At 38.5% G+C, this 26,886-nt stretch overlaps 1 protein-coding gene across 26 annotated transcripts in view; it reads right to left on the bottom strand.

Annotated features, from left to right (window-relative positions):
- The window catches only part of MAP2 (microtubule associated protein 2), a 255,452-nt gene that overhangs the window by 70,777 nt on the left and 157,789 nt on the right, over positions 1 to 26,886 (bottom strand). For all 26 annotated transcript variants that reach the window (XM_037165985.2, XM_037166004.2, XM_037166003.2 and 23 more), the window contains one exon: positions 19,351 to 19,428. The gene's annotated coding sequence lies outside the window, so the exon portion shown is untranslated. The remainder of the gene's footprint in view (positions 1 to 19,350; positions 19,429 to 26,886) is intronic.

A 26,886-nucleotide genomic window follows, 5' to 3' on the forward strand; every position in this document is an offset into this window, starting at 1 on the left:
CTTCAGTACTGCATTGTGACTTACTTTACGTATAATTCAATTGCAAAGCATCGAGTTTTCTCTCAAATCAGGCAGAATATGTATTACAAATAATAAGTACACATATTGACTTCCAATATTTTACTTTAGGGTATCATTCTTTCACAAAATTATATATTATTTAGCACATATAGCTTTCATGTTATCTTTCATGTATATATAGTGAATAAAATATAAAATAGACATCAATCTTTTCTACACAAAGCATTTTATAAAACCTTACATGATATTCTAGATCTTTCTGATAAGTTACAGGTTAACAAACTTTTAATAAAAATATGACTTCTTAAAAAATTAACATTAGTTTTTTTTAAAGTATTTCTCCTTTATCCATCTTTCCTAGAAGATTCTTCTAACCTACCATCCGAGCAAATGTTGGTAATAAACAAATGATAACTTTAAAGGAACAAGTTACTTTTGAGAGGTGGCCAAATAACACACTTTTGTCGGTTTTCCCTAAGGGTTATTAAATCATATGTGCACATTAAAATTTAATGTGCTCAAAGGCTCACTAAAAAGGAGAAGTGTTTGTATCCAGAACTCCCTCTATCATTGGACTTCCAGTGTATTATACATGAAAAAATAAGTCTGATGTGCTCTGATAGTTCCTGTATTTTCTGTTTGTCAAAGCAAGTCATGAAGAGATATTTGTTTAAGTGTATCAAACAGAAGTTCCTGAGCACATGTGCCCTGAAGGCTTGTAGATTCAAAAAATAAACACTAAGGTACAGCTGTCATATCTCCTTCCCTGTTCAAAGGGAAGAAATAAGTAAGCAGAGATACTCAGCAAAAATTGTCCCTGACAGCTCTGCTGGATTTTGAGCTACTAAGGAATTTGTTTTCTCAGGGAAAATCCAGGGCTAAAGATGTAAAATGGACATACATTTTATTTAAAATAAGCCGTTTTCCTTTTCTTATTTGTTTTTTTGAAAACAAGATTTTATTTTTGTATTTTTAGAGAGAGGGGAAGGGAGGGAGAAACAGAGGGAGAGAAACATCAATGTGTGGTTGCCTCTCAGGCGCCCCCTACTGGGGACCTGGCCCACAGCCCAGGCCTGTGTCCTGACCGGGAGCTGAATCAGCGACCCTTTGGTTCGCAGGCTGGCACTCAATCCACTGAGCCACACCAGCCCGGGCTAAAAAAGAATTTTTTTTTCTAATTTTCTATCAGTTAGAAGTTTTCATATTTTTCCCTCAGAGTATGAAAAGGGTTATGCAAAAGATGCACACGATAGTACTACACAGACTGACTGAAGCACCATTTAGCTATAAGTTGGGTTTCAGATATTTGTTAAATGTTGAATGAGTAATTCACCAAGCGCCTTATTCCAGAGAGGTACAGGGAAAAGGTTCTGTTGGCTGTAAATGTTTGGCCAACACCAGCTCTATCAGCGAGAGGAGGATGGTTTGAAACCTAATTTTCAGGCATGGTAGGTGCACTGGTCCTGAAGTTGTAACTGGTAGGGAGCACATGAAGAATAACACCAAGTCAAACAAACTACTAGGCCTGGACAAAACTTAGTATACAAAATACAGAGCATGGGACATGTAGATGTAAAAATGCCTTTAAGATAAATTATTTCATCCCATCTCAAAAAACGTTTTAAAATCATGACACTGAAACATTCTTTGGTGATCATTCCCTTCCAATATGTCTTAATGTGTTTTCAGCCAAGTGCCTCCAATATCAACCTAATAAATTAGAATTTTGGGGTATGGGCTTTGGAAATTGGTACTTTCACAAGTTCACCAAGTGATTCTGAGACAGTCAAGTTGGAAGACTTGTGCTTTGCAAGCCTGCTGCACAGGGCTTCAGAAAAGAATGGAGTGACAGAAACACACACACAAAATGCTCCTGTAGAACTGGCCTAAAGGGAAGAGGCAATGATCTTTTGATACTCCATGTAATCTTTCTCACAGATAGAAGCTGCACCTTTTACTTCCTTAGCCCAGGACATTTGTAAGAGGTGTTGGATTCCACTCCTGGGATGGACTGCTTTTATTCAGCTTCCTGGGAACACACCACTTCTCTGTTGTGTCCACTCCTAGTTGAGGGAGGCGGCCATATCTCAGAAGAAGGTTTAAAATTACCCACTGTCTATGGTATAAGCCTACTTCATATTGTGAAAACAATGATTAATCTTTGCTCAGGCTATCAACATCTTCACATAGTTTAAAATATTAACCTCAAATCTCCTTGACATTTATTAATGGTTTATAACAAAAGTACACTTGTTTAAAATATGTCAAGTTATAATTTCCTTTACCTGTTCGATCATTTGGGAATGGACGTGGGTAATAGGTAGGGTGTGAACGTGTGATAGAAAATTCCAAGCCACGAAAGCTCTCAAAGAAGTAAATCAGCGACCTCGTGTCTAGATAACTGAGACATGCTAGAAGTGTCCTTTAGTAGGATAGAACTTTGTCTCTCGGAATTCCCATCGAACTGCAAACCTCATTGTTTTTCTTTGGATTATAATATTAGGAAGATCACAAAGCACAGAAATAGTCCCTGATTATAGTTATTACCACGCAGCTTTAAATACCCTTAAAAATTGGCAAAAGCAGAAAAAACAAAGGCTTGGAAAAACTAAAGGGAAAATAAAATACACTGTGTGCCAGACAGGCAGGTCTCCATTCTCCTAATGCACTTGGCACCGACCGTCCACAGTGTTTTCTGTGCTATGCTTTGCCCTCTCATCACGTAATGTGCCAGTTCAGTAAAAACACTGGGATTACAACTTTGTACTGCTACACAGCCAACGATGAACAGAGAGTAAAACAACCAGTCATATGACAATAAGGCACATGAATGTTGTTTCCCTTTTCCATGTAGGCTCAATTATGTTTATACTATTACTATCCTATGCATACCAGTACTACAAATTAGAAACCTTTGTTTTGGTCTTTAACAATGGTAGAAGTATTATAGAGTCCATATATTTACTTATCAAGGCTGACAAATTTCTAAGCTTAAATAGTTGTTGGCTAAGTGGCTATCATGCTGTATTCCTTCTCTTTGTCTTCTATGCAAAACTAGGAAAAACATGCTTGATGACATGAAAAAGTGAAGCTAAAAATCCAGATACTTGTTTCATGTCTCCTCTGTTCTTTGCAAGTTGATTGTAAAATGAGTGTAAGAATGACTCATTCCCCATCACACATCGTGACTAATAATTCACATGAAGAGAGTTGGTGGGCACATAATTAGTTTTGAAGATGATGGACACAGTACACAGCAAGCCAGTGTTAGGTTGGTAGAATTATATAATACAAATAAAGCATAATTTCAGGCAAGTTGGAAGTACTCAAAAATGCTACTTATTATTAGTTAGTAGCTTTTATTTGAACATTTTTAACAATAGAAATCAGTGCGTGGTTTGGCTTATATGGAAAACCTGGGGCCAGAAAGAGTAAATTATTTGACCACGTTAGGCATTTCCGGGCAGATCTGGAATGAGAAGCCAAATCCACTAAGATCCATCCATTCATTGCTTGCTCTTTTACCAAGCAGTGCGACTGGTAGAATGGGGTTGGTACCAGAAAGAGAATCCAATCCCGATAAGGACACGAACGTCATAAACCTGTTCCATTAGTAACAATCTACCATATTAAACTGGGTAATGCACTTTATGAAATAGCTGTACATTATTCCTGAACTCTTTTTCACATTACCCAGAAGGGCTAACAAAACCTTACATGCATATCAGAAATAAATATATAAAATGCTCTGAAGCTTTAGCCTCTGATGGTATTTAACTGTGGACCTGAACTTGGGTACTGGAGATACAGTGGAATAAGTCAATATTGAATAGACTTCTAACAAGAAAATCAGGCTTGAATCCTGGCTCTCCCACTTCCTAGAGGTGCAAACTTAAACACAATTATCAAGTATGAGTATTAGTTTCATAAGCATGTAATTCACTACTGAACCATTTCAACTGATCAATTTCAACCCACCATCTGTATAAGAAGACATTTAATTATCATAATTTTAATAAAATTTTCTTTAAAAAAGTATAAATAAGCATCAAGATAAAAAGTTTGAAAGGGAAATTATAACGTGGATTTTGACAATTAGTGATTTTTGTTGTAAACTTTTCCAGTTTTGATTCCAGACCCGACAGGTTTTGTCCAGTGTCACATAACCAAACAGTGGTAAAGGTCATCTCCTTCAGGTACAAATCTGAGGAATTTCCTATAGAAGGGCTAATATTCAAAACACTCAGTCATGAGAATTTAATGGCATCACCACCAACATGAAAAGTCTGAGTTCCAGACTCCTGAGAGCCACATTAGAGGGACAGCACTGGCTGGGCATTCAAGTGGCAAAAGCTAACAACAAGAATCAGTACCTGAGGACAAGGTGCCCCAGAGGTTTCTTTATAAAAGGTGGGAACAGGACCACACCCAGGTGAACTTGGAGGCTATACTATGCATCACAAAATAAGATGCCAGAATTAGAATCAATCAAAGCCTGAAAAGGTGAAGAAAACTGTGGGATGGAGAACTGGAAGTTGAGGAGATGTAAGAGCATCAATTTAAAAACTGCTTTATGGCTTCCCATGAATGGGATCTGTTTTTGGTTATTTAGATCAGAAGGAAGGATGACGTCCTGGGGAATTATAAGCAAGATACCATTTTTATCGGTTTCCTGCCTATCGACCCGATCCACTCACTCCCTTTGTTTTTTGATCAACAATTCTCTCTCCACAAATGTAAGCCATGTGACAAGAGCTCTTCCTCTTCACACATTCGGATTAAAAATCTTACTCCAAATATAGTAAGTGCATTTTGACTTACAACATAATCAGTCATAGCATTTGATTTCTGCATTTCTTTGAACTTACAGCCCTCCTCGTGAGCAAGTTGAAAGGTCCAATGTCTATCCGGTCCCAAACACTGGAAAATCAATAGGACACTGACCTACGTGACTGCGAAAATGACTTCCAACTTGAAGATTACAAATGTTAATTCATTTAATTGTTTGATAGCATTTCCAAAACATTGATGGAAAGGCTCTATGTATCATAGGGAATGCACTGGGGATATAAGAAAAATATAGTGACTTTATGCTGAAGGAGCTCCTAGCCAAACCAACAGCAAAAATGCACCGTGGCACGTGCTGTGATGCAGGTAAGGACAGGAAGCTATCGAGGCACAGAGACAGCTCCTGCCACACTGGCAAGTCAACCAACACTTCCTGGATGAGGTAATATCTGAGTTGAGTTTAAACAACATGAAAAAAGGAAGGAAAACTCTGTAGAAAGAAAGAGCATGAATGACTACCTCCCATGTTATTTTTGACTAGGGCTGGGCAATGCCTCCCAGGAAAACACCATAATGAGCATGCTTTTGGCATCCCCCCAACTCTAGTTTTCTCTCTGGGCTGGGCATCCCTTCCTGGTCTGTCTGATTTACCCACAAGGCTGTGAGCTCTTGGAGGAAGAGCTCTGCTCACTTCACCCCCAGCAGCTAGTTCAGTGTGTGGCACAGACTAGACTCAACAGAGCTTTACTAAATGAATGAATAAGGAATGCACAAAGATGTTGTGCATATTGAGAAAAAGACAGAGCGCCTAAATGCTTGAAGACTTGGACTTTCCTTAAGAGGCACTACAGACGATCCTCAACTTACAATGGGGTTGCTTTCTGATAAACCCATTGTAAATTGAAAATGTCGTATGTTGAAATGCGTTTAATACATGTAACCTAGTGGACATCATAGCTTAGCCTAGCCGACATTACATGTGCTCAGAACACCATACCCAAACAACACTGGCAACCCAGCACAGTACAGGGTATCAGTTGTTTACCTTAGTGACTGTGTGTCTGAGTGGGAGTTGTGGGTCGCAGTCACAGCCCAGCCTCACGAGAGTTTCATGCCACATATTGCTATCCCGGGGACAGATCAAAATTCAAACTTCCAACTTTCGTCTCTACTGAATGCATACATATCGCTTTGACACCACCATAAATTTGATAAATCATTAAGTCAGGAACTGTCTGTATTTATACATTGCTTTACCAGTCATGCACTGAGCCTTCATTTAATTTCAGGTCATTATCAATGATCAATTTTTTTATTGTGCCTTCTAAAATCTTTTCAGTAAACATTTGCTAAGTACTAGCTTTATACCAAGAATTTGGTAGGCACTAGGAGTACAATGATGGTTGAGAGACACTCTGGCCATGAATAACTCACACTATCCTGAGGAAGGCAAGATGTGTTTGAAAAACTCAAGGTAACACAGTAGATGCAATAACAGAATAACCCACAGGTGCTATATGAATATAAACCTTCTGAATCACATATATTTTTAAATAAATAATGGATGGATACAAAATATCTGTATTACATTCATTTTTAATTATACTGAATGGATGCACACCCAGGGAGTCCAAAACCCAGTTAACTATATAAAATACTAATTTTCTTCTAGAGAAAGATTAAATATGAGTCATAGAAAAGTAAAGTATGAGTCATATAAAGCAGCTCAACTTCCTTTTGGACAGCAGGCAGGCTGTGTGCCTGGCTGTGCTCTGCCACTGCCAGCTGTAATTGTGACTCAGGGGGATCCTGAGTTAAGTGAGAAGCAGTCTTGTTTGCTCCATCAGTTGAGTTGGGCCAAAAAGGAAACAGGCAGAATTCCTGTCATTTGGAATTCCCTCATAGCTCAGGTCGGATCCAATCAGGTCAGACTTCATGCACAGTTCAACTTATTTCACTGAGCAGACGTATCTTTGTGTACCCTGGAGTGAATTCTAGAAATCAGGTCAACTTTTTTATGGCCTGCTGCTTGTATTCTGCTAAACTTTTAGAGTGATGTGATGTGGCACAAATTTGCTAAATTCTCCATTCCTGAAATATTTACTGATTTTAGAGAAGGGGTGGTGGGTCAGGGGCGGGGGAGAGAGAGGGAGAGAAACACTGATTTGCTATTTCAATTTTTGTATATTCATTGGTTGCTCCTCATATGTGTCCTGACCAGAGTGAAACTGCAAACTTGGAGCATAGGGATGATGCCCTAACCAATTGAGCTGCTAGGCCAAAGCCTGAAATCTATACAACTAGTCTACGTTTTTGAGATGGTAAAAATTGAGCTGGGAAAAATATTCAAGTAAACAAATATCTACAGCAATTAAGTTTTCTACAAAGACAAATATTCTAATCTAATACATAAAAGACTTAATACAAGTACAGGCATGGACCCGGTAATATGGTGGGCCCCGGGTAAAAATATTTTAATATAAAAACAGACCCATCATAGTCAAGAAGGCAAATAGATCTTGCCAAGACCAAATAAAAACATGACTTGGAATGTCAAAAATGTTTAATAAATTTTAAAATAAAACATGACAGGAAGGTCAAAATTTTTGAGGAGGCATATTATTTTTTACAATATATTTGCTTCTTTGATTTTTTATTTTATTTTAGCTAAATAAGGAGGTAAATCAAGGAGAGGAAATTCTGCAAATTTAGGTTGGGGAGTTTAGAGTTGAGCTATAGGAACAAATGTGGACTGAACATGGGATCATGAAAGAATGTTCTAGATAACTACTGTTCTCCACAAAAATGACCCTAATGAACTGCCATTTACCTTCATATGAGATCCTATTTCCAGTGGGCATTTTGGTTGAGAACATCTACACAGCAAGATTTAATTTCACTTTTATTACCTTTTTCACTGTCTGTTCCATCTTTAAAAAATACATTAGAATAAAATATTAAACTTAAAACTATGTTAAGTGTCTGGGATTTTAATCATAGAAGTAAAGGGAAACACACTTTCAGTTGAACATAAGTATTTTCTTGGTAAACTCAGGACAGTGCAAAGTAAAATGCATAGCTACCTCTCCTCTGAGGCACCATAGACCTTAAGTGTAAAGAAAACCAAGTTTCTTAAGGAAGGATAAAAGTCTTTTCAAGAACAACTTATAAGTAAGACAGACACTTAACTAAAAGAAAAGAAACAGTGAGACAAGTTCTTTAAGCATGAGCAGGAGAGAGAAATACGAGATTGGAAAATTTTCTCTTCTGATGGTGAAATACAACAACATTTAATGAACCCCCATTATGTCACAGGCATGGTTCTAGGTGCTGAAGATATGTAAATACTAAAACACTCAGTTGGTCTTCAGTTATTGAGAGACACCAACATGGCCATATACAGTCTGACAGCAGTATTATAAATGCTTCAGTAGAGGTACAAAGGGGGAAGTTCCTAAGAAATCAAAAAATTCATGGAAGACTACATGGGCAAAACCTGCTTTCAGTCTTGAAGGATGGACATTCATGATGGACAAGGGCACGATTCTACACACACACAGGAACAGCAACACAAAGGCATGCAGGGAGGTATAAGAGATCTGGAAACATCAAGGACATCTCAGAATGTCTAAAACAGGAGTAGAGGAAAATGCACAAGAGAGACAAGTGTCCAGATGATGAAGCATCTTGTTTCTCAGGCTGTATAGTATAAATTTTATCATTATCAGTGGCGTACGACTGAGAAACACTGAGCAGATGAATGACAAGATGAGCCTGAGAAAGAACTGTAGAAGGTTATGATCAGAAACAGGAAAAGTAGACAGATGGTCAATGATGCAATAATCAATGAGAAAGCATGGAAGAATTTGAATTAAGGTAGTAGTAATGGGACTGGAGATGGTGGGAAGATACAAGATACTTTGAGACACAGGGACAAATTCCCATCTACATAAAAGTTGCATTTTAATGAGGTAATTACAGAGAAACCAAGCACCTAATTAAAATATATAAAATATTTAATCTGAGAATATAAATTTGATATTTAATGTTAAACTATTAAACTTAATGTTTAATATTCAACATATTTAATATAAAATTAAAAATGAGAAGATTATAGCAGGGCATGAGAAAGGCACTATTTCCAAGAGGGTGTCCAGGGAAGGATCTTCAAGGAGGTGAGCTCAGAAAAGAGACTCAAATAATGCAGAGGGTGCTAGCTATGCAAAGAACTGGAGTAAGAATGTTCCAGGAATAAAATGGGTGCTTTAAGTATAGAGGTGCTGGGGGGGGAATGAGCTTGGTGTGTCTGAGGCTGACTTGGGGTAACACACAGGAAGAGTGCCCTGAAAGCTGAGCAGAGTCAGGTGGTGTAGGACTGGGTCAAGAGCTTGGATTCATTCCTAAGTATGGTGGAAAGGGAGGAAATAGGGAAATGCTGGTCAAGGTTACAAACTTCCAGTTATAAGACCAGTAAATTCTGGGAATCAACATATTGACTGGTGATTATAGTTAATAATACTGCATTATAGACTTGTAAATTGGTAAAAGTGTAGATCTAAATGTTCTCACCACAACAAAGAAATGATAATTATGTGACATGCTAGAGGCGTTAGTTCATGCCATGCAAGTGATCATTTTGCAAGCTATAAGTGTATGAAACTGACATACCATATATCTTAAACAGAGAGAATGTTATATGTCAATTATATCTCGATGAAGCTGGAAAAAATGTATGAGAAGAAATCCTTGCCGGATTTTGAGCAGGGTGGTAATAACTGTTTAAAAGACCATATGGTTGCTGTGTGGAAAACAGAACACAGCGGGCAAGACTGGAAAGAGCGTTCAGACAGACTTCTTTAGTTGTCAGCTGGGAGATGAAGGCAGCTGCCGACCCAGGGGAGCTAAGAGGATTAGAAGTCAGTGGACTCTGAATGCCAGGAACGATTGCTACAGGATAGGCTTGTCGTGACTTAAAACCAGTGCGAAAAATATAAGTTAGAAGCGTTTCCTATGTATTTTCTATGTACAAATATTTTGAACTGTGTACTACACTGACTCAGCTCTGCAGTGAGAAAATTACATACAAATTATACACCAGTATGCATTTCCCTACAGAGCTTCATTGAAGAAATAATTTTCCTGCCCTCAGGTTCCATTCAAATAACACTCCTGCAGTGTATTTATATTTAAACAATCCATAGGTATGTGTGTGAGTATATCATATAGGTGTGTGCATGTATATATTATATTACCATCTATTACTATATTTTTCAACTCCTCTTGATTTAAAAATAGTTTCCTTTAGAATTCTTAGGTTCCAAAAACAAAACAAACAAACAAAAGACTCAGTCCAGTTGTAAACATAGGCCAAAAAGGAATACAGGAGCCAAAACAAAAAAGCTTACACACTGCTTCCCAGAAGGAGGAATTTCCTAGGACCCCAGCAGTCTGCCTAGGACAAAGGTTTTGTTCATTGTTTTGGCACTTTGCTCTTTGTTCAGGATTAATTACTATTGGATCTTTCCTACAGCCCTGTTCAAAATAGTTCTAGATGACTCAGGCTTTGGCACGCCCTCACTAAAGTATCTGCTTTAGTGAATGCTAAGTTTCACTTTCAGAGCTACAACTGTCTCAGAGTCAAACTGCCTTCTGTAGCAATTACTGAGCACATGATAGGACTGGAGTCCTTGAAATTCCTTATGAAAAAGTGCAGGAGAAGCCCTGGCTGGTGTAGCTCAGTGGATTGAGCACGGGCCTGCAAACCAGACAATCACGGTTCGATTCCCAGTCAGGGCACATGCCTGGGTTGCAAACCAGTTCCCTGCAGGCCACTTCCCAGCAGGGGATGCATGAAAGGCAACCGTACATTGATGTTTCTCTCCCTCTCTCCTTCCCTTCCCCTCTAAAGATAAATAAATAAAATCTTTAAAAAAAAAAAAAAGTGCAGGAGGTGGGTGAGGAAAAAAAGAGTAAAAATAAACTATAAGAAATTATCAATTGCAGGTTCCAGTAGGTCCTTCCACTTCTCGGGAAAAACAATCTGGCAGAGACACTAAAAAGTTATCAGGCTCCAGGTTCCGCTGTGTTGGATTTTTCTCATCACCTTCCATTCTGTTCATATGGGCTGACTCATCCAAGTTTCTTATAGACTTGCAGAAAAGGCCAGTGTTACTGGAGGTTATTAATTTCAAAATGCTCTTGGATGCCATGAAAACCTGATTAAATTGCTACTCACTCTCAAAGGGAAAGGAGGTTTTTTTTTGTCTGGATTATACAGATACATTTCTTTTTTTTTATTTAGTTATTTTTCAAGTACAGTTTTTTTTGTCTATTTCTCCCATCCTAGCCCCTTCACCCCGGCCATCCACTGCTAGGATTATATCCCGAGAATCCTAAAACATCAATTCCAAAGAACCTATGCACCACAATGTTCATAGCAGCACAATTTACAATAGCTAAGAGTTGGAAGCAACCTAGGTGCCCGTCAGTAAATGAATGGATCAAAAAATTGTGGTACATATACACAATGGAATTCTATGCAGCAGAGAGAAAGAAGGAGCTACTACCCTCTGCAAATGGATGGAACTGGAAAGCATTATGCTGAGTGAAATAGGCCAGACATTGAAGGGAAAAGAGTTTTAAGCTGCAAGGAAAAACCAGCCATTGCACACTCACTGCAATGCAGGATTTTCACAGACTCAGGTGTTCTGTGGTTGCAGGAAATGAACTCGGTGACAGATTGTTTAGCAGAAGTTGATTTTGTAGCACAGTTAGCTGATGCAATGGCTTTGATTCAACACTGACACAATATCCTATGTATACAAGAATCAGATGCACTGCTACCCTCCATGTAAAGAGCAGCGCTTACCACCATCCGGGCAAACAGCACAGACAGAGCAAATACACAATGTGATGCCTATGTATGACCATGTATCAAAAATCCACAATTCTTTTAAAACCTGTGCAAACCTACCAAACGTGGGGTTTTCTTCAATATTTTACCTTTACTTGTTCTTTTTCTTTAAAAGGGCACATCCTTCAAAATGAGTTTAGATCATCCCAATTCATGCCTCTTTATAATGAATTTTAGAAATTTAGTAAAGTACAAATACTTATTTTTCCCGGTGAAGGCTTCTACATCTATTAATTCATGAATTGATTCATTTAGCAAGAAGTTACTGAGGAAAACTACAAACAGGATTAGGCACTATAATTTTTTGTCATTATCCTTTTGGACATAATGCTTATTTCTACAAGGAAGGTTTTGGAAATGTCTTACTTGAGTACTACTGTAACAATCAACTTTCATAAACTGATGTATTAAGTACATTCACTACTTTAACATGACACTGAAATTATAATTTACAGTTTTATCTCTATGGTAATATTGGTATCTACTCTGGCAGGGCTTGAACTAATCGATCCAAATACTCAAATATATTAATTCTGTAGACAGATGTATAACAGAGACTGCTAGCAGTTTACCAAAATTTCTTTCTTTTTTTCTCCTGAGCACGTAGCAAGAGTACATTTCCTAACCTCCCTGGTGGCTGGGTGTGGTCATATGACTCAGCTCCAGCCAATAGAATGTGAACAGAAGTTATATGTGGGTTTCCAGGTTTGGCTCATCTACAACTCTCATGTGTTCCTCATTGGCCTTTGCCCTTCAACCAACTGAATGGAGGCAATGGCAAAATAAAGCCACACGTGGAAGAAGTCAGGTTCCCTGGTTGACTATGAAGAGGGCAGCCAGCCTCCCAACCCAAACACTCCCACAAGACTGTTCAATGAGCCAGAAATAAAAGTTATGACACATTTCTGGATCTATTTGTTTTAGCAGCTAGCCAATCCTAACTAATATACTTGGTTTGAAGAAGAGTCTAATGGCATTTTTTTAAATGATGAGACCAATATAAGTAATATAATCAAATAAAACAAATTTAAGTAACTATCCCAGATTAACTGCCTACACACTAAATCCTGGCAGCAGTTAGAGCAAGCCCATGGTTGCTGGGGTGGGAGAAGCGAGATGGAAAGAGTGTTTCCTGCAGCTCCTCGTAAATCGTCTTCTTTATGCCCCTTCTTTTACCTGGTCTGGGTAGACCAAAGATGGTCCAGCCTTCAGATTGGTCTTCTTGTATTATCTGCTTCGTGGCCAAGACAGGTTTTGCAAACACTTGGGACAGTCTGATGTTTTTGGCAAGGACAAAGTGGAAACTGTCTTCCTGAGATGGTTGAAACTAGAAGACTTTGACAGGTCTACTTCCAGTCTCCCTCGTCCCTCTTCATCTTCCCTCACTGTCATCACTTTTCTTTGGATAAATAGGTCAACCTCATTTTTATTAATATTAATCTCCCTATTTATTCTTCAGCAGATCTTTTCCTGCTTCCTCCAAAGCTTTGTTTCCTTCAATATCCCCTTGTGGTCTCACAATGTTAGCTTCTTCCTGCCCTTACTGTCTGATTATGAACATACTTTTTTTCTTGTCCAAAACAAACAAACAACCATACATACAAAAGAAAAAAACACCACTATGAAACTTATTTTGTAAATCTGCTACCTAGCACTACAGCTCATTTCTTTTTCACCTCCGTAATTCCTCATTTATTTGGCACTTACACTTTCCATCTCATGTACTCATTATTTATTATTGTTATCAACTATTAACATTTTAAATATAACTTTCCTTTCAAATCTAATAATGTGGTTCTGGAGGCACAATGAGTGAAGAGACAAAACTTCTGCCTTTGAGGGCTTACAGAACTGAGGAGAAAGAGACGAAAATAATTACACACCAAAATAATGATGTTTTGGTCCCAGGGACGTTTAAACCACTATGAAACCTGAAACCCTCTTCTTCCCCAGAAGCACAATTAACACCATTTGGGGGTAGGGGGGAGGCGCTGGAGAAGGAAGCTTCATAGAAGAAATGACATTTGAATTAAGCAGACACAGACTTTTGTAAATCAGACTCGGGGGAGATGAGTATTTAGGCAAGAATTGCAGAAATAACAAGACAATAGCGATATGAGAAAAACATGGCCTACAAAGAGAAATAATTAAGTTGAGGAAGCAACAAGTAGTCTGCTGTGGTTAGAATGAAGGAAAAGGCCGTTGAGCGAGAGGGAGGGATTTGAGGTTGAACAGAAATGGTTGCTTGGAGCCCATTTTTGCAAGTCCTTAAATGAGTTTGGACCTTCGTGGTATAGGAACATTTTAAAGATCAAAAAGAAATGATCTGCTGTTTGTAAAGAATCACATGGAGCCAGCCTGTGGGAGTCATGTTATAAAGGAGTCAGGATAAGATGCGCTCTCCACAGGCTACCAAAACATGCAGGTGCGTGCATTGGGGACCTGCGCTGAAGAACTGAGAGAGCCCTTGGATGATGAGGTAACTCAGTAACCATACAATTTTCTGACTTCCACTTAAGCAAAAAGTAGAATTCTAGTGACTTCAATGCCTTCCCCAAATTGACTAAGATAAGGCACCTGCTGTACAGAATTTTCTGAAGGCAAACATCCAACAAAAGTTGAGACTTTTAAGACCTCCACAGTAAGCACCATCCCCTTTTGAGTGACATTCCTGGCCAATAAAAGAAACAAAGGCATAATAACCATTCCTAGGCAATCATTATGTTATTCTAAGCATTAGAAGAACTTAAGCTCATCAGCTCCAAATTTTTGTCTTTTCCTACCTCCATTTGGCCAAACTGTTAAAAGGCAAGACTTAATAACAGTGCCCTCCTACCAAGAACTACGGCCTTTTGCAGCAGGTGGTGCCCACCTCTGCCTACAGAACTGCAGCCTAAACAATCTGCTCGGAACTGCCGAGAAATCAGTAGAATGTGCTTCTGACTCAGCCTGTTAAGTAGGAGGACTGTTATTGTTATTTTCACTCCTGCCGGAGTATGTGGGCAATCCTTGCCTCTTTCTGTCTCTAGTTAACCATGAAATATCCCTCTTCCAAACCTCACCCCTGGAATATCCAGTTTGAGGTCTGGATATGACTACCAGCTGATAGCACAGATTAGAATAGCCTTTCATAAACAAACCATCTGATATCCTAATTTACCAGGAGAACTTATTTTTAGAATGTTAAATCTGCCTTTAAGATTATTCACATAGAGTGCCATGGACCAGAGCTGATTGCTGATGAGACAGTAATCAGCACAAGTCAAGGTACTTATTTTCGGCACACATGGTGAAGATACCAGGTTTTCCTTCTCTTTTCCTTAACTGTTGGGGTATTGTGGTTCTACTGTTTGTCCTTCTCTTGCCAAATGTTCTCAACAATGTAAACACTCATCAAGTGCTTCTCCTAAAGAACATTGGGAAAATAAAACAAAAAAATCTTGTTTTATAGAAAATTGTCTTTAGAGGCTAAGCTTCAGCCATCCACGAATGATGGAAAATATGAATCTATCCTGAAAATAAAACAAAATCTGAGCAATGTCAGGTTGTAGCAAATCTTATTGCATGGAATAATAAAATAGATATTTCTCTGTTCCTTTAACATGGTTTTCTCATTTCTACCTCACTAATTTGTCTCTAATTTGTGTCTTTGGTACTATAAATTGCAATTCAAGATTATCTATCAATAGAATAAAGTTTTGTCGTGATGTGTAAAATCACGTGTCAAAAACATCCATGAAAGCTTTTTAGCATTTCAGAGTCGATACACTCTGTGAGGACAAACTGAAGGACTCTTGAAAAGAGCAACCACCATCGCCGAGGTACATTAAGGATACTGTGGGTTTTTAGCCTCATTTCATAGTTAGCCTTGCGTACTGATTCAGTCCTTTGGCCAGCGAGCATCCACCAAAATAAAGACACCGCTCTAGACACAGCTCAGAACATCACACAGTCTCCGCTCTCAGCAGGGGGAGAGACTGTTGAGATGATGTCAGGGAGATGGTGTAGAAGAGGATGTGGAAGATGATTTATATAGCACCTCCCCAGTCACAGTAGGAGTGTGGGCATTATTCTGACTGTTCTGGGCAGCCATCGGTGAATTTTGAAGAAGAATCCTACCCATGGATTTAGATCCATTAAAGGTTACACTAAATGAACAACAAACTATAGATCAGCCAGACTGAGCACAGGGGGCTAGTGCGGTAATCAGGGTGAGAGAGTGGCTTCCAGTGATATAGGCAGATATAATAAGAAACAGCAAACTCCAGACAGGCATGAGGTGGGTACTATTATCTGCTGTGAGGCTTCAGGAAATTAAATAATATGCCCTCAACAGATGGTGGGGGCTGCAACACCAACTCTCGGGGTTATTTACTACTCTGTAATGTTTACATGGGGCCCTTGCGTCAAAGAGATGCTGATATATCAACCTTTACATTTAGGATTAAATGTTTGAATTTTTAATGCTAAATTTTATAGAAAAGTTAGTAGCATCAGCAAATGACCACAGATTTGTTGTCTGTTACAAAGCCTTTTCACGCCTGGTAGCCCATGCAGTGGAACCTAACTGGCCCGGTAGATGATGGCACATCCAAACAATGTCAAGGTCACAAAGCGAAATGGAGACCCTAATAAAGTAGTCGCGTTTATGGTACAACTAAATGGATAGCCGCTGTTCCCAATAGTCTGTTTTCTCGCTCTAGGTAGATATTGTGTCTTCCTTGTTTTTCTAACATCAGTCTCCTGAACTTACATAAAAGGATCCCAGTAAATTTCAGTGGAATGAATTAAACTGCTATTTTTGTGTCTAATAGTTTGGGTGTTCCCAATCCTTTACCTGGTGGGCAATATAGCTTTGGAGTCTGAGAGCAATGAGTTTGACTGCAGGCTCTACAATTATTGTATCATCTTGAGTAAGTTACCTGATATATTTAGGCCTCAATTTCCTCATCTGCAAATTGCGATGTACCTTTGACCTGTGATGCTTACATAATATCTTGTGTTTATTCATATTTGCCCAGCAAAGGTTAGTTTATCTCTTTTTTCCTCTCCCAACTCTGCCAGAGCAGTAATTTACTCCCTTTAGAAAATAAAAAGTTATGAGAAATTCTGTATCTATAAATGTTACTTCTATTTACTGACATTTATTTCACCTTAAATTCTAGAATTTTAACTGTGTTAAAAAATTAGGGTGCTCTTATGATTTTTGAATGGAATATAAGCAATTAATATGAGTCAAAGGAGACTTTTTCTTTTAAGTCTCTTTTAATCTCGAGGGTAGTATTTTATATTCAAGAATAGTCAGTATTTTATCTACAGGAAAAAAATAGATTTGATTACTGTTATGGCAAAATCTGTGAATCATGACTCCCATTAGTTAGCAAGATCTTGACAGCCAATAAAAAAGTGCTTCTTTAATGAGAAAAAATGAAACAAACCAGACTGGCATGATATAACATATTAAGAACTTTGGGTTTCTTATATACAAATCCTATAGATGCTTTGATAGCCATACTTAAACCATGCTTAAAGATTTAGCATTAAATCCTCAAAATGATGAAAGTTATTTACAAGTAATAAATAATACTAAGCATGGGACAACTGAATGAGTCGACTTTGCAACAGTTAGAATGAGTCAACCAGATCTTCCTGTATCAATATGGATGGAGCTCTAAATAGAACGTTAGATGAAGGCAGGCTGCAAGAGAATATAATATGTGCAGTAGGTATCATTCATGTAACTTTTTAAATGTAAATAATTATATGGCATATTGTCCCACACACATCATTAAAGTAGAGAACACACAAGGAAAAGGTCATGTCACGTTCAGGACTGTGCACCTTTCAGAAAGAAAGGAAAGGGAGGGTGAGCTTTTGCTCTTTCTGCAGTGGTTTATGTCTTCAGAAAAGATTTGACCACATATGGCAATTACTTCATAAGGTATTTAAATGTCTAATCACTATGTTGTATACCTGAAGCTAATATAATACTGTGTATCAACTAGTCAAATGTAAATTTAAAAAATGTTTGAACTGACTGTTAGCACTGGCTCAGTCCATGTGGTTGATACTTAATTATTTGTAACAAATTGTCTATATTTCTCTTGGGAATTTTGTAAATTATATTGATTAAAAATAAAATAATAAAGAAATAAAAAGAGTAAAGCATACATTTCTGTGGCTGATTAAGATGGGATATTCAGTACCTCTAATAAAAAGAAATTAAATTGAAATGCATTCTTCAGTCTCTAGGATAAAAAATCATTCATTTTTATTCCTTCTGTAATATTATTCTGCTTTTATTAAAGGGACTTTGAGTTTAAAGAAAGATGTACAAAGAAATTATTCTTTCTGCTTGTAAACTAAGTATATACCTTTCTTTAGTTAGTCATACAACAATGAAAAAGTAGAAGATGAACCTAAAATAAATGTTTGCCTGAGATGGCTTTTTCAGTAAGTATATTATATATTTTCTCCTTCCATAACTTCAGATGGAACCAACTCAAAACATAGGTGAATCTGACTGTCTGACTTTTCTACCACGATATGAAACTACTATTACAGTAGCAGCTGGGGCCGGTGTTCTTCTCAGTACTCGCTGCTCCCAGACCCACGTCACAGCCTCGCATGAACTGCATCTACCTGCCGCGTCTCTCTCGGCCTCATGCACCTGCTCTGTAAAATGGGGATGATCCCTGGTATTTACTCAGGGTTGTTGCAAGATTTAAATGATTTAAATTGTGCACAGTACATCACACAGTAAATGTTGAGTCTGGCACATTAGTTAATGTTGAGAAAATACTATTGATATTGTCAGCCATCGCAGGGATGACAGGCTTAATTTAAGTCTCATTTCAGAAAAAAATCTTTTCATTTGTTTACTATGAAATCATTTAAAACATTAAGTGCTATTTTTAATGATCTTAACTGCATTAACTGTAGAATTAATGTGTATGAGGAGGGACCCCTCCCCCAAATGGAATTATCTTCTGGAGAGTGGGCCCCTTATAATACAGGCTTCCCCCACTAAGTGAGTGTTCTGGGGATCAATCTGTATCACTGTGCCAGCTGGCATTGTTGTGAGAGGCTGCATTTGGCTTCAGTAAATTTTTTTGGAAGACTCTTTCTACAAGTTTGCCCATTTCATGATGGGTGATTTACGAGTGCACCTGCCCACATTGCACTGACTGTTCAGAAGTTTTTGACCAAAGAACAGCACCTTCACTATTCACCCATCTTGCCCTGAGAGACTTTTTTTGGTTTCCCAGGATGAAAAAAGTCCTCAAAGAGAAATGTTTTGATGATGTGGAAGAGGTGAAACAAAAAACAGCAGAAGCACTAAAAGGCACAAAATTGACATGTTCAAAAACTGTTTTGAGCAATGAAAAAAATGTTTCAATGGGTATATGGCATCAAATGGAGAGTACTTCAAAGGTGACTAAAGTTTAAACATGTAAGAATAAATACACATTTTTAATAAATAAATTCCAAGTTTTTCTGGGTCTCGCCTTATATTTCTCCATTATCAAAATAAATTTATATTTAGTAAAATTTTTAAAAAATATATTGCTAACAGTCATTTTTCACAATTGTGGGCAACTTTTTCATGTAGAGAGAATGAAGCTTACCTATTCAAGGAAGTAGCAAAATGGTAAAGTTTGTTATGTTGTGTTCTCAAAGGGTTAATAATAAGTTCTGGCTTCTTTCTGTAAAAAAAAATTAGGAAATTAGTAACATACTCTCTGATCCATGTACATTAATTACATCATGTAATTAAATACCAAATTCAACTCATCTCTTTCCCTTCTTATATTGGATAACTATGAGTCCATGAGATAAATTTCATGGTGGTTCTTTACAGTCATAATATTGAATAGTTACAAGCTGTGAGGCACTCTTTTAGGTGTTTGGAATAGAGCAATAAAAAGGTTAATTGTTGCATACTTTCCCTCACTTTTCAGCTTTAACTCCAGTGAAGTCACAGAAGTATTATATCCAAGAAAGAATAAAAATTTAAATTGTTTTCAGCTAATAAATAGCAAGCATTTGTATTCTCTCCCAAGAGAATGTCTTCTTCTTGGTAAATTGTTCATTATCCCCAGTGCGTTTTAAATGACTGGGCCTCTAGCCCAGTTTGTACTGACTCCCTCCAGCACAGGACGGAAAGGTCCTTTTTTCTTTTTTAATGAATTAAATTTTCTCTATAGGTACTAAATTTATTTTGACATTCAGAATCCTAAAAGTCATTCTGGATTAGTACTTCTGTTTAGAAATTCCACTAGAACAATACAGAATACTTCTTACTAATATGGTACCTAGAAAAACACACAATTACTAAGAGGCACTGGGATGGTTTTATACTTAATAAGCCATTCGGTGTAACCCTCTTTAATCTACAAAGGGTGAACCACACATACATAACTGTCCCTACATGCAAGGGGCAGTATGAAGTCCTGATGTCTTATAGGAGGTCTTTAACTCTATGCATCTCCTTGTGCTTTTGCCAGGGCCTGTGTGATTTCACCCTGGGTAGGGCTGACCCCACCATATACTCAAGGAAGGTGTTGCTTTACAGGAAGGAGCCCTAAGGCTTAAAATGTGAATTTTTAGCTATTAATTCTTCTTCAAGACCCAGTGGGAAATAGAAACTTGGTGAGACAAGAAGCGGGTTACTCCGTTCTTCTCCAAGACTTTTCTGAGAACCGTGTGTGTACAGATCTGAGCAGACCAGGGTTTGGCTCAAAACACTGCCTGGCTCAGGCCCTCCCTCCATCAAGCGCCTTTAATGGAGTCAGTTCGTTTACTCTGCAAGGAAGTCACGCACGAAGGGCAGCAGAGAACAAGCCTGTTAATGTGTATTAAAGGTAGAAAGGCTTAACATTTAAAAAAAATAAAAATATTCTGTAAGGCAAGCAGAAACACGGTAAAATTCTCTATTCCCTCAAATAATTTGATAGTTATTTTAGGAAAAAAATTGACCATCCAGACTACTGAACACAGTTATTTTATTTGTTTTGCTTTTCTCATTTAGTCCAGCTCAGTAGTCCTCACATTTGGAATATATTTATAAATGACATTATAAAGTTATCAATTTACATATGACATGTATACTTATGTGACATTATTATACAAAATAACATACTATTTAAACAATTTTAAGAATGGCTTTTATTAAAAGCAAATGAAACCTTATAGGTTGATTTTAAAGCAAATAAAATGGTGGACCTTGTTCCAATAAAAAGAGTCTTTGGGTATTTAATTAATGAATGCTGAATAAAATACCATACCTTATATCCTTTTTAAATTCCTTAAATTCCTTAATATGTACATCCCTGCCCTTCATTTGCCTGGTTTTCTAGCACACATGTACCCATGTGTATAAGTACAAGTACAGATTACATATGTGTGCATTTACCCTAGTAAAAATAAAGGGAAAAAAGGCATTCTACAGAGCGGGGGTCAGCAAACAGTGGACCATAGAAAAGATCCATCTTCCTGCTGTCGCTTTCCTAAATACAGTTTGCTGGCACGCAAGCCATGTCCATTCGCTTCCTTGTCTACGGATGCATTCCAGCTACACTGCCAGGGTGAGGAGTAGTGACGGGGACTGGATGGCCCTTTGTGTCCATGGGTGACCTGAAATATTCACTATCCAGCCCTTTGGAAAACATCCACTGACACCTGTTACCAAAGAACACATTCATCATTCGAGTAACATTAAGAACAATATTGAAAAAATAATAACCTTTTAGTCTTTCCAAAATTAACTCAATGGTTACATATGAATGAAAGTAAAATTTTAGCCTTAAACACATAAAGGCTGATTTCATCCCAACAGAATTTAGAAATTATTGGGCAAAGAATGAGAAGACGGTCAGAAAATTGAGGGTACCAATAGGTCATAAAAATAATGGCCCATTTATCTATCCTGACCTTTGTGTTTCTTTGTCATAAACTTAAAATAACTATTTTCTAAACTTTATTTTATGCTAAAGAGATAAATGTCAAAGGCATATAAAATTGAATAGTTATTTAAAATTAATACAGTGCAGTTATAAGTGATCGCTTTTATTCTATATAAAAAGGTTTAACTTACATTAACATAGTTTTTTTCATTACGAGTATCATTTGGCACAATTTTAGCATTTATTACATTATATGCAGAGATTACCACATCCCTAAAACAATATTAGCCAAAATTTACACAGCATTTTTTATGTGCCAGAAAATATTTGAAGCACCTCCTATATTGTTAGTTCATTTATTCCTCACCATTACCCTCTAAAACAGGCAACTCTTATTATCCCACTTACCAGGTGGGAAAACTGAGGCCAAGGCTTTAAGTGCTACTCTCAGCACGACCCAGCTAGAAAGTGGCTAACCTTTCAGCCATGTACATTTCTTTATGGGCCCTGGGAGTTAAAGACCGTTTCAAGCAAAAACACTTTGTGACTCCTCTGAGAAGTGGTATTTCAAGAACGGCCACTTTCAATTTACTAGAAATACTCAACACATATATTATTGAGCACATTGGGTTTCTTGAACAAAATGCACTTTACTCAGCTGCCGTTCTGACTCTGTTCACAACTCCGTTTTTTCCATCAAGTTTGTTTAGGCCACTTTGCAGAACCTCTTAGAGCTGGGTGTCACACGACTGAGGGTCGTGACTGGTGACACCCAGCAACGTCATTTGACAACCACTACATTTAAGGGCTCGCTTGCAGGTGACAGAGGACAGGTGGTGGGCTGGCATCACAGAGTCAGTGGGAGAAAACAGTTTACAAGGAACCCAAGATAAGCACTTGTTTAGCTATAAACAAAATCAGGTTTTTATCAGCTGGTTACTCAGAGAAATAAGACGTACGTGCAGTAACTTAGGCTGCACAGAATACACGTTTGGCTGTTGGGATATTTATGTGCAAGGTATGTGGCACCTACAGCATTAAAGTTAGAATGGTAAGTTTATTTTAGAATCTTGTGAAGAACATATTGCCAAGATATGGTTTTTCGTCAACTGATATAAGAACCATGTTTAATTCATTAAGCTATAAAAAGTCAAGACCAAATCTTCCCGGATTGTTAGGCCAGGATATACTTTTTTATTAACCTGTGAAACATGACCACATAAGTATCATTTGGTTATTTTTCACATTTTGATAGACTCTGTCGGGTAAGCTAAACACTGAGATGCTTGAAGTCACTGGAGTCCCAAATAGCGGGAGGCTACCCTAAACCTCATTGGCTAGCATTGGCCCTACTCGGGGAGCTCTAAGTAAACAGCAGTGTTGTTCTCCACCTCCTCTACCAATCTGCACCATGAGATTTTGAACAATTCGTGTAATTTAGTGCGCTTGTCCAGGGTAACAAGATTTCAACTACTGAGAACCGAGTTGCCAATACTCTTGGGAAACTACCCACCATGCTAGCAGTCTTTAAATAGAGCAGTGGCCAACACAAAATCTAGTCTAACACGCTACACCACTTCTATTCCCTAGTAGGTTTAGAACCAGTTCATTCTCACTACTTGTTAGTAGCCAAAAGTCACAGTAAACCAAAACCACTGATAGTTGAACAGAGAGATGTTCCCTTCTCGGGATTTCTTTTTAGGAGAATGTTATATTTCCTATTGCCAAGGCCCAGCAGATGGGGCTAAGCCGGTTTAGTACAGATAATCCAGTCTGTTCAAAGCATCTCAACAGAGGTCAAGGCTTAAATACGGGTGCAAGTAGGTGAGGGAAAAGGGACTGAGTTAGTCAGAAAATTCCGGTTTAAATCTCAGAGTCTTTAAGATTTGTACCTTGTTCACACAAATCCTGATAGGAGTAGAGAAACTCCCCAGCCCCCCTTCCATTCCCCTATACAGTCAGCCAGCAACAGAGCCCTTTTCTTCCTGTGGCTCAACTCAGGGCCCCCTGGATTGCTGCATCCTGGAGGGAGACAGCCAGAGGCAGGCACCCGGAGGGCTGCACAGGGGCTGTCGGTTCCCTGGGCAGTGCACACATCACCTCCCCTCAGAGCTGCCTGCACCGAACTAACCACAAGGCTCTGCCTAAATGCGGAAGATGGAGAAAGATGTAGAATACATGGAGATGTTCCCAGCAATGAAAATCTCTACTGTAAGAATGAAAGAGGTATATGTCCAGTAGCTACTTTAGGGTTGTGTTTAGATTTGTTACTTTCGGAAGAGTGAAAAGAAATAATGCTGGGATGTCAGCTAAAAGCTTTTTATGTATGTATGTATGTATGTATGTATGTATGTATGTATGTATGTATTTTTAGAGAGAGGAGAAGGGAGGGGTGAGAGGAGGAGAGAAGCATTGATCAGTTGCCTCCTGCATGTGCCCCAGCTGGGGACCTGCCCTGTAACCCAAACTTGTGCCCTGACCAGGAACAGAGCCAGAGACCTTTCACTTTGCAGGATGACACCCCACCAACTGAGCCACACAAATCAGGGCTAAAAACTTATTTTGCTGAATTGTTAACACATAATGACTCTGAAAAGTTGTCAATGTAAATGAACACTTGACTTTACAAGTGAAGATGGTAATAAGGAGAATTTGGGGCAGCAAGGGGGCACCCGTGTTGCTGTTCCCACTCATGTACATGGTACACGGCAGTTTTCTGCTCAGATGCACGATACACAGGGTCTGGCAGAAGGAACGTCTGCTAGAGTGTGATCGGTCGGGTAATAATCGAGGTGTAATCATAGTTTTCATTTGAACGCATCACCTAAAATCTCATGTGGTGTGCTTGAGTGTGATATTGTTATGTTACAGTATTACACGCTTAAGATTTTGTAATAAAAGATTATGTAATAAAAGAGGGGCATTACTTATACCGGACTTTGTATATGAAGAAATAACCTGTCTTTGCTTGACAGATATCTAACTGTTCCTTTGTTTCTAAAAGATTTTCAGACAGACACTAACCACTTTTCAAATGGGAGAGTAAGTTAATGCCGACATGCAGGCTCATGCAGCGTAAGGAGGGGAAACTGGGAATGGGCACAATACAAATACTACAAACGAAAACTCTCGGCCAAGCCTCAAGGGTTTCTCCACCGTGGCTGCACCCTACATTTGCAACTTTATCCCCGACTTTCTACCATCACAAAATGTCACGTTGTTTGACAAGTTCTTTTGTAGCCCTGTTGCCCTTGTCATTTCACCTTCATGTGTATCTTCTCTCCTGCAAAGTCCTCTGCTTTCCCTTTTTCTTCTCCTCCTCTTCCCGCCTCCCCCTCCCTCCCTGTCTCTCCTCCTCCAGGTCTGTCAACTCCTAGTTGAACTGAAGTTCTTTTCTCAATGCATCTGGCGAATGACCTCTAGAAATGTCTCTCTGTCCACTGGTGTACGATTTTTGTTTCTATCACTTATTTGGCATTCATATGAACTACCTTGTGTTGTTCATTAAGGCTCCTTAAAGCTGAAAGAAATTCACATCCATGACCTTTTTTTACTACTTTATTTCAATCCTAGATGCCATTGGTTTTTTATCAAATACATTCTTTATTTTTCATAGTATTCTGAATTTAAAGTGAATGTAAATGAAAAACAAAAATATGAGTCCACAACACATTTCCAATAAGCCTGCCATGTTATCAAATTTTCTCAAGAAGTATTAGTAATTTATACTCCTATCACTGTCTAATTCCCTACATCACCAGCAGGACTGTGTGCTACTTGTTTTAGCTATGCTTTGTTTTCGTCTGCCTATCCCAACTAATCTGGAAACTCTAGAAGGGCAGGGCCATTTTCTTTTGGGTTTACTGCTACCCTCCCCGTCTGATAGTACTTGCTCATGAAATGACTCATCATAACTATCCATCAAATGAACCAAAAATTGAGGTATGTACCGCGGAAAATGGAAACGTGTGCTGATGCTTCAGTTTTGTGTACAGGAACTCCTTTGTTCCAAGCAATGAAATCACCTTAATCACCTGTCTTCCTGATTTGATGTGAGAGTTCCCTTACAGAGGTCCTGCAAGAATAAACAAAATCACCCGTACAAAAGTGCTTTGACAACTGTGGAAAATTGGGATGCGTCAATACCAGTCTTCAAACAGCATCCTTGAACCACTCGGCACTACTCTACATCCTTGTGAAGGGGCTGCGTTATTGACTTGAGCAGAGTTCATGCCAAGACATGGTTTCTCAGCTTCAACTCTTCTCTTTCGTTTTGTTTAGCAGCTAAATACCTTTTGTCAGTTCTTAGGACATAGGGTGTCTTTGAGAAGGACTGTGCCAGAGAAAGCAAGCATCTCATTCACTGGTAGCCCCAAGTTCACCTGCTGGGAGCCATCTGTCAACCTGCAGCGGCACAAAGAGATTTCACCTAGAAGGCATTTGGCTGAACCCGGGTGACAGGGCACCAGGCTATTTTCGAGGTCAATGTGAGCACTCGAATTCCAGCTGTGGTCTTAAGAAGCAAGCAGCTGACTGTTGATGCTCTCTGCCTGAGTTCCCACACTCTCTGAGGAATATATTGCGGACTCCTGACTGCTAGGTAATTTGAAAAGGCACACATACAGCAAAGAGGACTCCACCAGGGAGAGGAAAACACGCTGGGCTGCAGTCATCTGACCGGAAAAATGAAATTCTGGCAAGTCTACTTTTAGCCTGAAGAGCTAAAAGCTCTAGAAGCAGAGGGATTTCATCAACTCACTGGGGAAGAGTTTACAATTAAGGGTGATCTCCAGCTGATTCAGGTCCTTCATCTTTTGTTGGGGATTGTTCAAGAGACAACCCATGATAACTTAATTAGCACAGTGGGGACTAAGTTGGCACCCACCCCTCCCCCTTCTGTAATGCTAATTTGAAATATCTCTGTTCCTCCCCAGGTTATTTTCTTAACAGTGGCAGCCAACATTTTATTGCTAAAGAAATTGCCAGTAATGACCCATTTTCAGAAGTGAAGATTTCTTAGCTGAGTGAGAATATTACTTGCTGGCTGAGAGGATATATCAAAGTAAAAGCCGGCCTTGAAATATATCTGAATCTACTATATTAGCACTCCCAGGTGTTCTGGAAATTCCCTAACAAAATATGTGCATGCATGATACAATCATTCTCCCTTCAGTAGCTTAGAAATATCAAGACACACAAGAATATATCGTTCAGATTTCACCAAACAAAAAAGGAGAACTTGGCATAGACTTACTGGTA

Source organism: Artibeus jamaicensis, unplaced genomic scaffold (genome assembly GCF_021234435.1).
Source record: "Artibeus jamaicensis isolate MK-2021 breed Jamaican fruit bat unplaced genomic scaffold, CSHL_Jam_final contig_1015, whole genome shotgun sequence".
NCBI lineage: Eukaryota > Metazoa > Chordata > Mammalia > Chiroptera > Phyllostomidae > Artibeus > Artibeus jamaicensis.